The 12,027-nt window shown below is 40.5% G+C and overlaps 1 protein-coding gene across 1 annotated transcript in view; it reads left to right on the top strand.

The window, feature by feature from the left end:
• Positions 1–12,027, top strand: part of LOC123759109 (uncharacterized) — a 215,674-nt gene that overhangs the window by 96,010 nt on the left and 107,637 nt on the right. The gene's annotated exons all lie outside the window — the stretch shown is intronic.

The raw sequence follows: 12,027 nt of genomic DNA, 5'->3' as shown, positions 1-12,027 counted from the left end.
TCCTCAAGGGTTTTGGGGGATTTTCCCGGAAGTTTGGCGCGTTTCGGACGCGTGTGAGCGTCTGGTGTTAGGGTATGTGGTCAGGAACGAGGGGAAGTCATGTTGTTGGGTGCCAGGTGGTGCGCGTCGTCGTAGTCGCAGTGCGTCGCTCTAGTCACAAAGGGTTTGGGGGGAATTTCCCGGATGTTATGACGGGTGTCGGAGGAATGTGGTGCGCGCAGTTCTAGTCCTCGGGGGTTTGGGTATGTGGTCAGGAAAGATGGGAGTTCATGTTGTTGGGGGTGTAGGAGAGTATGTGTGCTATGTGGTATAGTAAGAAAATACAGGGAAAAGCGTTAAATATGTATGTGTGTTTGTCATAGACTTAATCCTGTGTGACGATAATAGTTTGATGATAGTAAGGTAAGTAGAGGTTGAGGGGATCCAACATAGTGTATATGTTGTTTGGGGAGGGGGAGGGGGGGAGGGAGAGGAGAACCCCCATACCTGAGAGGAAAGCCTGGACGTCCATTAGCTTCCCCCTACAGGAAGTCGTAAGTGTTGAGGGGTAAGAGAGAGAGCAGCAGCCTCCTGCGGAAGTGACCCATTTGCCTTAAAGGTATTTCGTTGTCTTCAGAGTGGAGATGTTCATCCCGCCACGCTTCCCCATACACTGCGGATTCGTTAAGGAGGAGCGAGGTACATACTCCTGCCGACAGACAGACCCACACCTGTCAGCCATCAATCACTCCCACCCCTCATCCCCCCGCTCCCCATACCATCAACCATTGTTCTGTGCAAACCCTTTTAGTATTATTTCTGTTAATATGTGTAAGCTATATCGTAACGTGATCAACATGGTGAGAGCAATAAACGAGGGAAAAGTAAACACATTATATAAATTTATTTCTTTATTAAACACTTAAGCGATTTACAACGCTAATAATAATAATAATAATAAGACTTCTTCTTGGTGGTTTAGCTAGCAGACAGATGGAGAAAGGCTTTCATCCACTCCAACGAACCTTCCCGACACGCTAGTCAATCAGTCAATCTGTAGAAAGGGGAAAAGGTTATAAGTTTTTGTTGTCAATGTTGTAAAGATAAATACAGACATTATTATGTTCATCATTCAATCCTAACATAAAGTATTACTCACCGCACTATCATCCTAGCCAACTTCGGCACACAGCGTTTCACACTCAGCATCACTACCGTTTAAGCAGAATGTTTGCTTACACACAGGCATTTTCATCTGAGCATAATTGAATTTCAACACTTTTTCATCATTCTTGCGAAATTGACCATATTTAAACGCTTCATCAAAGTGAAGCAGGGCGGCCTCTAAGCCTAGTCTGCAAAAATGATATGAAAAATAAACGGCGTAATTCCCACAGAAGTAACTATTCAAGGATTGAATCCTTTTCTTCATAATATATAGGTTATAATCTTGGAAGTAAGACATAAACTCTTCGAAATATCTTGAATAAGATCCTATTGCAGGATTGGCATAGCTGTCTAGTATAACTATCTCGCTTCTACCTTCATCCTTCTTTACATAGAATGTTATCCAATGGCCCATTTTATTACGAGAACCAGACTCCAGAGTGTTCATTATGAACACCACAGGTCTTTTTTTATGTATTTTTATCCATATTTTCCGTACGTCATCAGCTAGGAAACATCCTAGATAGTCTACCTTATCACCTAAATTACTTCTGATAGCCTCATTTATTTCCAAACAATTCATATTAGTATTTTATCCTCGCGTATCGCAAATAACGCGACGATCCGCGTTAATGCTGATCACACCTGTTGTAGACCCGTAAACTAGAATGACTTTATTTCTAGCCACTCCGCGTTTAAATTCCAAAGCGATCCTCAGATTACCACTTTTTTCAATCGGGATGGTGTCATCGATATCCTCAGGTTGTAAATTAAAGGCCAGTATGGTTCCACCATTCACATATGTGTCATAAGATAATATATTGTCTTTATCGAAGCCTAAGGCTTGTAATGCTGTGTAATACAACTTGGCGCAGTTATGAGGGAAGTCACACCCAATATTGACAATATTAGTGCTATTCTGCGATATTAATACTTTACTAAGCTCGCAGTTTTCCAAATAAAGCGGGTTGCGATTATATGCACCAGACACTGCCTCCATATCAAGGATGATCATATATAAATGTTCTGGTATAACAGTCCCCCACGGCTGGTCCATTGTTATAGAGCGCTGACCTGTGCCCAATATATACGTTTTGTATAAAGTTTTATTAAAAGTATACGTAATAGGAGAGTTGTTCTGCACCATGGCCTTATTAACAGCTACTAATCCTTCAGGGTATGGCAATACCCGATCCACCCATAGACGTGTAGACTTGATATTATATTTAAAATTAGCGTGTTCATTATCGCTGAGTATAAGCCACTTATCAGGTTGAAGTTCGAGCCGCACCCTGATGTCCACATTATCCAAAACGTATTCACTAACGGATGTGACATCCAGCATTAGTTTAAAACAAGTATTCACGCCACTCGTTTTCATATCAGTCATCCGCTGCTTCTCACCAGCCGAGGCGTTAGTGAAATAACCAGCTTCAATTTTACCAGGATCGACTCGGTTAAAAAACTGTGACAGTTTATCATAGCGGTTAGCCTTACACCCAGAAATCGCAGATAATAACTTTACATATGACCAGAATGAGAATAATGAGCTGGTTTCAACTACTGTTTCGTTTAAATACACAATAGCGGATTTGAATAGAGTTTGTGATAATCCATTCACCAACGATACGTTTTTAGCGTCTCCTAAAGGCGTTATTCCATCTTCTTCGGTTAGATCAATAGACAACTCCAAAGCTATAGATGATAAATCCATCAGTTGACCATTCACTCCCTTGATGATGAATTCCAGGTAGGTGTCTGTAAACTTATTATTGACCCCAGAATTCACAGGTAATACATCCACCGTTTGTCTGCTGGCAATTGTTGATTCTACCAATCGAGGGGAAATACTTTAGGAAAGGCTTCACTAACAGCAGCTGTATAATGTTCTAATGGCACCTGGAGGCCCAGAGCGTTATATCTGGCCATGTTCGCGCTTTAGACAACACCAGCCGAGTGAGAAGAAGTTATGACAACACATAATTTATTTCGCTTTAGTAAAACGTTTGATGTTTACTAATTTTTTTGTTTGTTTATTCTTTTTCTGCACTCTTCCGCCTATCATTTGCTTCCCCACTCCTTTCAATGTTTCAATTCCGCGTTTCTTAAGAGATTGTTTGAAAGTTTGTTTGTCATTATTAATGTCGTCTAGTACGTTCTGCCCCAAGCTAAGCGCAGCCGGGGCCAGAGTCCTCATGATAAAGGGTGATGCTCGACGCGCTATCCCACTTAAAAAGGAAAATATTCCTCCTCCTCGCGTATAACGTCTACTGCTGTTGAAAATCCGTATATCATCAGTTTCCCCACCTCTAGGAGGGGTTAACAGAATGTATAATTCCTCAACAGAGGGGGGAATAAAGTGGACACGCATTTCTCCGCTTGTTTCAGACGAATGAGGAGTGGCGGGAAAGCGTTGGTGTTATATACCTCCTGCAACGGGGCGTACATGCAAGACTGCTATGGTGCACCCACGTTCATCAAAATGTATTGGGTTACCATCTTGATCCCTAATAGTGATGCTGACGCTGTCTATCATGTTAGTGTTAAGACGCACATATAGTTTTTTATTGTTGCTGTTATCACTTCCATTTAGGGAGATTACATCCAAAATATTTACAGACTGGTTTCCATATCTAGTAGAAGAGATTCTATCGCAATAAACACACAGAATATCAACTCCTCCTCTAGGCATTGGCGGGAATAGACATGTGTTAACTACACTCGAGGCATACTGACGTTTTGCGAATATGTCATATTCTATTTCTGGAACTACGCCCATCACTTTCCCAAAAGCTGTTCCAAATGATAATGTAACTCTACTGATGTTTTTATGCCCCGTTGCAGAGCTAATATTCTCATCACTAATCACAGTAGTGAACTTGTTTCGATTGGAGGAAGAATCATATTTAATAAAATGCGTTCCATATTTAGCTGAAAATTGTTTTAATGACTTTCCTAAAAAAAACTCAGTTTAGCATTACTTGAAAATATGGCGTCTATTTCCGTATTAATCATGGTATTTATTTCTTTTATAGTTCCGGCTAAAACATCAGATGATAATAAATGCTTTGAATGCATGTATTTCCCCTCGCTCACTTTCTCATACGTAACGCCTACACGTATATATGCCTCAGGATTATCACGCTTAATAACGTAATGGGAAGTGGGGAGGAGTAATTTTTGTAGACACATTTCATAACTCCTCCTGGGATCTAATTCTAGCTGGTTAAACAATCGATTTTGGAAAGATGCGGGGATGTTATTGGGGAATAAATGCGTATCTGATACGCTGGTGGCGTATATCACTTGAGTGTCCATCGCTCTATCTCCTTAGACTGCTTTTTGCCTAGTAAAGCCATCTACACATTACACGCTCATTTATATACACTCACCTGTTAATATACGATCCAGGAAGCATTCCTTTTACTGTGAGGATCAATCTTGACAGTTGCCTTTCTCTTAACAGATGGAGGCTCATACACTTGACTGCTTGCCGTAGTATTACGGAATAAATCTCGTGATGTAGATGTTAGTGTGAAAAACAGTTGAGCAATGGGGAGTTTATCCGGTAAAAAAACAGATTTAAGCAGTCATTTTATGTATAATGTCATTAATTATATGTATGCCAGATACTGGAGCCAATACATTAACATTCAGATCCCAACGAACGATACCAGTAGCATCATAATGGTTTAGCAAGGATCTTGCATATTCATGATCTCGCACTTTCAACTTCAAATCTATTAAATGTTTTATGGAAGGGTTGGTATGCAACTGAGGAGGAGGTGGTGGTTTGACAGTAAGATGTTGAGCAACAGTTTTCACAGTGGGGTAAGCAGGGCTGTGTGCAGCTTTCCGGTTGTCCACTATTTTACGCGGTACGAGATAAAAGGCTTTCATTTTACTTACTTACTGAACAACCGTGTAATTAAACTAGCTGCAATTGGTAAAATAATGGATAAAATACTGCCTCCTCGTTTGCTGGTTAATATCCGTTTCTTAGTTGACACAGAAGGTTTCTTACAGGCTAGTGACCGAATAAGCAATTTATATTTTTTCAACTTTTTAACGACCTTGTCAGGCACGGGCAATTTTTTTTTTAAAAAGTTATTAAAAATTTCTGATAAACAATTTATATGTGGTTTCTTCAATTTTTCAATCAACTGCTTTCTCGAGGAATACTGAAGTTTTGATAATAGTTGGATCAATTCCTTGTATTTATAAACTAAGGGCTTCTTCATTATAAATGTAATATCTCAGCAGCATCAATCCATTGATCGAATGATCGATCATAACCTGCGTACCTAACTTTATACTGGAGTTTGCCAGAGACTCTGCGTTGTCCCAATACCTTCTCAATATTAAAAGTTTGAGGCAAATGTGTTGGTGTTAATTCTTGTTTATAGAAGCCACCATCAATTTCTTCCCCATTCAGATCTTTTAGAAAGTATAAAGGGATGTGTTGTCTCCGATCAATACGTGTAACTGTAAAGATCTCTCGGGTGTTCTGCTGCTTAAACCCTTTCTTAAACTTGGAAATGCGATCAGATAGAGTGATGCGTACTGTATCACCAACACTCAATCGAGGAATGACAGCTCTCTTTGATTTGCTCGGGCTTTTATACATTAAATCAAATTGTTTGGCGTGTTCGCTGGGCGAGGATAGAGCGTGCACCTCCGCAGGTGTCTTCCCCTTCAATCCTCTGTGCGGGGTTAAATTATATGTTTTCACAATATCTGGTAGAGCCTGCGTGTATTTTAGTGTTGTGTGCCGTCATAAACTTGTAAAGTTTACCTTTTAAAGTACGTATGAACCGCTCAGCGATTGAAGCTTTAGTCTCCTGAGAAAATACACTATATAACTGTACTTTCCTTGCTGCCAGCATTTTTTTCATAGTGGCGTTATAAAATTCCCCACCTCGATCAGAATTAATTTTGCGCGCTCCCTGAGAATGAGGTGAATCTAGAATTAAAGCTAGAGCTTTACTCGTGCTTTTCCCATCCTTGGCGCATAGGGGTACTACTTGGGCATACCTGGAGAAAATATCTACACATACGAGTAAATATTTCACTCCATCATTATGTTTGTCCAATAAACTCATCTCGGCCAAGTCTATAGCTTGAAATAGTCGTGGTTTAGGGCTTAACACCCGACGCCGAGGGAATTTATGTGGTTGTAAATAATGCAACGTATAGGAGTCAGAGCTTTTCAGATACTCCCTTACGTCGGCTAGAGTTATACTAGAGTTAATTAATTTGGCGGCCTTATACAATCTCTGTACCCCTCCAAGCCCCCCCGCTAGATGAGGGGTCGTTATATACTCGTTCCAGTACATCTTTCTTGCTCACCATTGGTAAACTATCTCATAGGGCGGTTCGTGAACAATATTACCGCGTAATGTTATCGTAGATGGAGTGTTCGAGCCCAGATCTACTAGCAAATAACCGTAGGGTTGGCTAATAACTTGCTTATATAACTCTACAAATTTCTTTGAATCCACTTTCCCAAATATTTGTCGTCCGAGTGTTTCAATTTGTGACAGGTCTCGTGATTTAACCAATATGAAATGAGAAGCATTTAAACTAATATTCCTCGAATATTTACCAGGAAAAAATATATTTTGAGTAATCAATATGACGGAAACCGTGAAATGTCTGCCCCTAGTAAACATGTCTGATACGATTTTTGAATTCGCAGACTGTAAAAAGGTCATCGTAGATTACTAAGATATGCGAGTCATTATCTACTCGCTCTTCCACAGGATCAATAATGGTTGAATGCTCGATCAGCTTCCCTTTAATTTGTGGATCTGATCGTAATTCAGAGTATCCTCCTCCGCATATGATTATTGAGGAGAACTTGTGTTGATACTTCCTTACAAGTTTACTGCACAAGTAGGATTTTCCGCTGTTTGAATAACCAGCAATAATAACACGAGATGGTTCTCTGAAAATATCTAGATGTTCCGCATGGATTATATCATAGGAACTGTCCATGATTAATACTTCGTTAAGACTGCTAAAAACTAAGGAACTGAGGTGGTATTTATACAAACATAGACATTTACAGGTGTTTATTCACATATTTTATGTACAGCAACAACATTTTTTTTAAACTAAACATAGTTCTTACAGTTCACAAACAATAATATTAAACATCCTATTTTAAAACTAATCATAGTTCTTACAGTTCACAAACAAATATATTAAACATCCTATTCATTTAGTATAAAAAGTTCTAGTCATATGGGGCACCCATCTTAATACTACCTAACAATTGTACAACATAAAATCTAGCGAGGGTTGAATAGTTTCTGAGCTGTAGCATCGCGTTTGCTCCAGGGACGGAATATTGGGTAGAGTCTCTGTGCTTGCTCTACTTCCTCCTCCTCCATAAACACTTCTTCCATCTCCTCCTCCTCTCTCACTTCTACATCCATCTCATCATCATTGTTATTGGGAATATCAGGATGACCATACGCTAGGGACTGTGTGGGGCTTAAAATGTAGCGTTTATCGTCAAATGCTGACAATCCTCTGCAGGTACTGCGACATGTAAAAATCTTTCCTTGCACGTTGCGTATAGATCTCGACACATACCTGATTGAAGTGTTTGTTTCAAGAGTGTGTTGAAATGAGTCATGTGAGATGAGATGGTCTCTTGTAGATGGTATGGTACGCCCTTACACTTACAAGTGTGCTCCCCATCATGTGTGGTGAACGAATATGTTTTAGGTCTGAGAGCAATTAACTGGTTAATAATCTTAGAGCCTATTTCAGACTTGAGCAATCCTAGTTCACCTTCTCGCGCTTTAGAGTAGGATGGATGTGTGTCATTAAAATTACTAAAATCCATACAGTCGAAGAGAGGAGACTTATTCAACTCTTCAAACACATCCTGACAGTCCAGTTTAATGATGAAAGAGTCTGTGTCTGTATATAACAGACTCGCTTTATCCCCATACGCAGGTTTGACAACATCATACCAGAACTCATAGAGTCGCCTCTTAGCAATTTGAAGAATATGATAGCCCAGATACGTAGGAGTGTTGACTAGGAGAGACTTCTGCTTGATAGTACATATCACACGATCCTTACTTAACAAAAGACTCCGCTTGAAGAATGGGTTTCGAGCATGTTTCAGGAAATGACTACGATCTGTGACCAAATAGTGTTTGTTCCCATATTTAGATACATCTGTGAGACTCTTTCCATATATAGAGTTTGATACGAGTTTGAAAGCCTTTTTTTTTATCGCGCAATTGGTACTGGCACGTTCACGAACATTGGTTTCAATGAAGTCTTTAAGGTAACTCTCCTGCTCGAATTCGTAGATGTCGTGAACTTTAGATACTTCTAATCCAATGCGCATGAGCAACTGTAACAAGTCCAGACTAACGAGGTAGTCTTTCTGAGGAAGATGAGAAGCAATTAATTTAGTGTTGTTTTTAGGCAGCCCCCGACTTTCTTCTGTAAGAATATTCTTACTGTAGGGTGAAATGTGTTCCTCGGTAATGCAAGTATGGGAAAGAACAAGGGGCAGTTCATCTGTATACCTAGCTACCTCCGGTCGGACCTGCAGTGTATCACACAACACCCAATATCCCTTGGACCCGTCACATGGGATATTCTCCAAGCCTTGCTCCAGCAGCACGTCACGCTCATCGTGTGTCAGTTTCCGGATCCCGCCACGAGGGAGCAGTTCAGTCATACACGCCCCGTAAAGACTATTAAAATCTAAGTAAATGATGTAGCTACTATCTTCCCCTAGATCTAAGCCTGTGTGCCTGTTCTCCACATTCGTGTACTGTCTCGTCACACTGTTGAACCCAGCTCGGAGATTCCGACGAAGTAAATCATATAACAATGGGTCTGACACAACATCAAGTTCAACTTTCGATTTAAGCAAGAACGCATCCCAAGCAAATGAGGGTAAAGAAATGTAGTGTGAAATGTCTAATTTGTAGAGAGCAAGCATGGTGTCTCACCAGACTGTGAACACATCAGCTAGCAAACCTGTGTCCACTTTGAGGTAAAGGAGCAGATACTCCCCTATGTTGCGACATTTAGCCAAATCAAAAATTTCTAAGGCTTGTTTATAATCTGTTTCTGACAACTCTTCGTCTTTTAGTGTATTGTAAAACTTATCACGAGAAGGGAGTTGTGGTTCATCTAACACAGACATAGAGGATAAATAATCATAGCAGAATGATTGTTTACCCTTCAACAGTTTTGGGATGGCCGCTTTATTTACACCTTTTAACATAGTCAAAGTGAATGTGGTAGGTTTCCCACTATCGATGTGATCCTTGGCTATTCTTCCTAGCGAACCGTTGAGAAGGGCTAAACTATCCAGAAATCTTAAGTTGTTCACATCAACTTTCATAAATTTAAATCCATCCTTAGCTAATATATCTATTTCACTCCCTTGTCTATCTCTCATCTCGTTTAGGATTACTCCTAAATCATAGGAAGCGTTGTGTGAAAATGTGTATAGGAACTTGTATGAATTTATACATTGCAAATTACATCTATCACAGTAAGCTGCTTGATAATTGTGGAATCTTACTGTGTGGTCGTGATGACGGACTTTGATTACATCTTCTCCGTTAAAAGGTTCATCACAGAGTTCACAGGCTGTTTTTGTCTCAAATATCGCCTGCTGTTGCTGAGACATGTGAAGTTCATAGGATACTAACCCCTTCTTGATTCTAGCCCATAACGCTTCTAGCGTGGTTACAAAGTGATTGACCGCATCTTTACCCAAATAAGTATCTTTCTCAACAATATTCATACGTCTGTCAATGATGATGTACGCATACGCCACTGCGTTGTGACGTGTTTCTATCATTCCCTTAGGGTTCGAGCGGTCTAACATGCACTCAAAGTCATAAAAGCACATGTGACTAGGACCATATCCCTGTCCATAGTTACGAAAAGTAATCTTCCTCTCTGGTGGGTAGAATTTGAGAGTCTGATGTACTTTGCATGTACTTTCATGACTCTGCGTGCTATCTGCTGGGAGTGATATCAAACAACAATGACAGAAGCTGTGATGACTTGGGATGCGATCTGGATTGCTGCGCATATTACGTACATATTGGTTAAAATCCTTAATTAATACTAAGTGTTGAGCTTCCAACATCAGCAATGGTATGACATCTGTATAGCCCCCTCTTCCCTTCCTAGCTAGTGTAATGTAGTGCCGTTGTCGTCGTCTAGCGTTTTCATCTCTTTCTAGTGAATAGATGAATATACTGACTTTATTCATTTTCTCTACCTTGTGAATATCCTCGAATGTTACTGCAGAATTGACATCTGCTGGCCAATTCATGTGTCTGAGACACCAACTAGCATTCACACATCTAGCGCAAATATTATCTAGGTGCATCCCCTTAGCTAAACATTTATAAGCTGCAACACACTGCATAAGACAAATATCAGCCTCTCCCTCTGGATTGAAAACCAACTGCTTTCCACGCAAGCCTTCAGGGTAGTCTACATGCGAGCCTAATCTTATCGGATGTTCAATCTGACCACAGTTGATGTAAAACCCGGTGAGCCGCTCAACCAAGACATTGGACCCCTCCTTCTCTTCCAGATACTCGGATATTTTCCCGGTCAATTCGTCGGCCCAAAAATCAATAAGAGTTTCTACTTCCTCTAGAGTAATTCTTCGCCCCTCACCTCGTATGGGAAAGCCGTCGTTATTTATAGGATCCAATAGATTATCCTCCCCGTCTTGTTGTACATTTAAATTCCGCACAATTAGAGTGATGTCTGGGTAAATTAGGAGGGATGGGTGTTGTGGAGAGAAAAGGGATCGAACCTCATTAATGAAAAAATCCCTGTATGTTCTCAGGTAGAGTCCTGCGGAGGTGTTAACATGTTCTGGTATGGAGAATGAAAGCCGAACATAACTGCCATTATAGTTATCAATTCGATCCAGTAGCTGAGGTTGAATTTCTAGGGCAGGTGGAGAGAGAGGTGGTGGGGGTGATGGGAGAGGGCTGGGAGGGGTGGGGGGTGGTGATAATCCCCCTCCGAGATGAATGGGCGACAGTGCACGGTCAGCCATTACGCCAGACGGTGCTAACAAGACAGAATTGACAGACACTTGCGAGTCAAGGTCACGGTCTGCTGAGCTGTCGTCTGAGTTACTGTCTGTGATGTTAATGGTACTGTTCTCACCACTGCTGCTGCTGATGCTGTTGCTGCTGGTGCTGTTGCTGCTGCTGCTGTCGCTGATTGATTGGGGTATGGGGCTGGGGGAGGAACGGGGGGGTTGAGTGAGCGCGTGAACGTGCCCTCCCCTCCCCGTGAGTTGAGGGGTGAGACCCGGATGTGGGTAAAGTCCACTCTGCTGTGTCACTCTCACAGCCACTGCTCTCAGCACTGCTCTCAGCGCTGGTGGATGCCAGATCTATGCACAGTGGTGTGTCGTCTGTAAAAAAAATAAAAACATATTATCTCTAGAATGAATGAAAGCATATATATCTCTAGAAAGAATGAAAGCATATATATCTCTAGAAAGAATGAAAGCATATATATATATATATATATATATATATATATATATATATATATATATATATATATATATATATATATATATATATATATATATATATATATGTATATATATATATATATATATATGTATATATATATTATGAGGTTAGGGAACAGACTAGTGGGAATTAATATGTTTAGGAAATAGACTGAAATAAGACAGTATTAACTTACTTATGTCATGGTGAAGGGGTTGAGCAGGAGAGTGGGTATGAATCCGTAATATTGTGTTAACAGGATGAGATATGGTCTCGTAGCCCCCCATCTGGCAGCGTGGCTGACCTTGATGAAGGGGGTGTGGGTGCCTGC

The sequence above is a fragment of the Procambarus clarkii genome, chromosome 22, assembly GCF_040958095.1.
Source record: "Procambarus clarkii isolate CNS0578487 chromosome 22, FALCON_Pclarkii_2.0, whole genome shotgun sequence".
Classification (NCBI taxonomy): domain Eukaryota; kingdom Metazoa; phylum Arthropoda; class Malacostraca; order Decapoda; family Cambaridae; genus Procambarus; species Procambarus clarkii.
Note: the sequence above shows the minus strand (reverse complement) of the source record. Positions and strands in the feature narration are given on the sequence as shown.